Consider the following 2,258-nt stretch of genomic DNA (forward strand, 5'->3'; position numbering starts at 1 on the left):
TTTTAGCATTATTCAGAAACGCTGATGAGTTCTAGGTGCCAAATACTCTGTTTTCTGTTAATATTTTGGCATCCCCTCCAAATTTGACACCAGAACATTTAAACTTGGAATTATAATTGTGTTTATGTATTCATGGCTTGAAATTATGCAGACTATTTTAGATAAGCTTTATCTTAGCACAGTTTCATCAGACTTGATTTTACAAGCTGAGTGATACAGTCACATGATTTTCTCAAAACTACTAGTGGAACCACTTTCCCTGACTATACTTTTTTTGCATAAACTTTTCCATGAACCTGCACTCAATTACCTTTTAAAACTTTGCTGAATGTGAATTATATGAAATAGATGAAAACATGTTCCTTTCTTCCAAAATGCTCCAGGCTCTGTCTAAAACAGGCTGGGTTTACTGAATGTAGTGAACGATAGCAGGAAAATGTTGAAGTTTTTCCAATGAGTATGTCTGTGATGCCAAATCACTATTTCTAGCAGAATCCTTAAGGTTATAGAACTATCAAGTGGACCCCCCTTCACTAAGATAAACATAGAAAGGAAATAAGACATAATTTATTAGGGGAAAAACATTGTAAGATATTTACAGAATATAAATAGAAGAGAATGATTTAATAAATTAACATAACTCTATGTACACACATTTCTCAAGATGGATGTTTAAAGTGCAATATGCAAGACATGTTACACCGTATTTTCAGACTAATATTGAGATTGACTGTAAGAATATTTATTCATTTGTTAGACAATCAAGTATATATTACTTTTAGTATTTCTTTCAAATGATCTAATAAATGAATAAAATTCTTAGTTTAACATAAGAATAGCAGGAATCGTAACTCAGAGGAGATCATTGGTGAAGGCCAGATCATTGCTAGGGTACAAAGCTTCAGGCATGTATTAGTCTAATGTAGTTCATGCTTAATTCAAAGACAAGCTGAGACACCTATTAAAACCAGAGTCTCTGCAATTTTTTCCTCAAATATATTGCTGTTCCTTTGAAAATCCTTTGTTACTCCAGTACTAATGCCCTCAACACCCAGGGCACTGATTAGCCTGTATCTCGATCTCTCCACAACTGCTCCTAAATCTCAATCATCTAAATTAACAGCCAAGAAGGACACTATTCTCTCGCAATTTCTACTTTCAACTAAGAAGCAGGGTGATAAAAATAACTTAGAATAGAAAACAAATTGTTAAATTAGATTATTATTCTAGATCAACTTTTTCTTAATATGGTTCTTTAAACCCAGGCTACATAAATTTAACTTCTGTGATTTATGAATTATACTCCACTCTCTCCTAAAAGGAATTTAAAAAGGATCTCCTCTTTCTAAAAGATATTCCTAAATTAAGATGTAGTCTAGAAAGCTCCACAGTTTCCAACATTCAAAGGAAAGGAGTACTCAGGAGAATTTAACTTGGTGGGAGTGGAATTGAATGCTAAATTTGAAATGCATCATAATTTTGTTAAATTATCTTCTTCCTGTACTAAAATAGAAACAATAATTGGAATTAAGTCTTTATCAAAGGAAATATAAATATGCTACGGAGAATAGAAGATAAATGATATGACGCTGGACCAAAAACCTCATGACCTTGCTTTGCTTTCTAAGAGAGTATGTGAAATGGAAGTTTTTAGAGAAATATTTTCCATACTCTAAATACATCAGTATATGCTTTTTTTTTTTTGCTGAGACTGGGTCTCCCTGTGTAACAATGTTTATTATGGAACTCACTGTGCAGACCATGCCGGCATCAAACTTATAGGTGCCTGTGTGCTTCTCATTCCTGAATCCTGGGCTTACAGGCAGAAACTAAGCCCCAACCCTGGCTACATTTGTCATTGTGAAAACGTAGTTTGTTCAACAGTACTTAATAGATGTCATTCATGATACTCAAATATAGTTTTGAAAACAATAATAAGTATCAGGAGACCCATAAGCTGAGAAAGGCCCTGTGTTCCTGTCTCTAGGGGCAGTCGTCTGCTTCCCTGTGATGAGCTGACACTCTTCCAGATTCCACTGTCATTCCTTCTTCTCTGTGTATTTTCTTTTAAAGTTTGTAAACATACACACACACACACACACACACACACACACACACACAAACTGTATAGTATACAAATGCAAATTTTCATGTTGGGACACCAGTCCCCATGTCACTCATATGAAATACTGGTAACACCAGCCCCCTGGTCTGCAGAAATAAGTATTATAAGGACTCCTCTGGAGTTGTAAAACATG

This window comes from Peromyscus californicus, unplaced genomic scaffold (assembly GCF_007827085.1).
Source record: "Peromyscus californicus insignis strain IS unplaced genomic scaffold, ASM782708v3 Scaffold_22__1_contigs__length_63687245, whole genome shotgun sequence".
Lineage (NCBI taxonomy): Eukaryota > Metazoa > Chordata > Mammalia > Rodentia > Cricetidae > Peromyscus > Peromyscus californicus.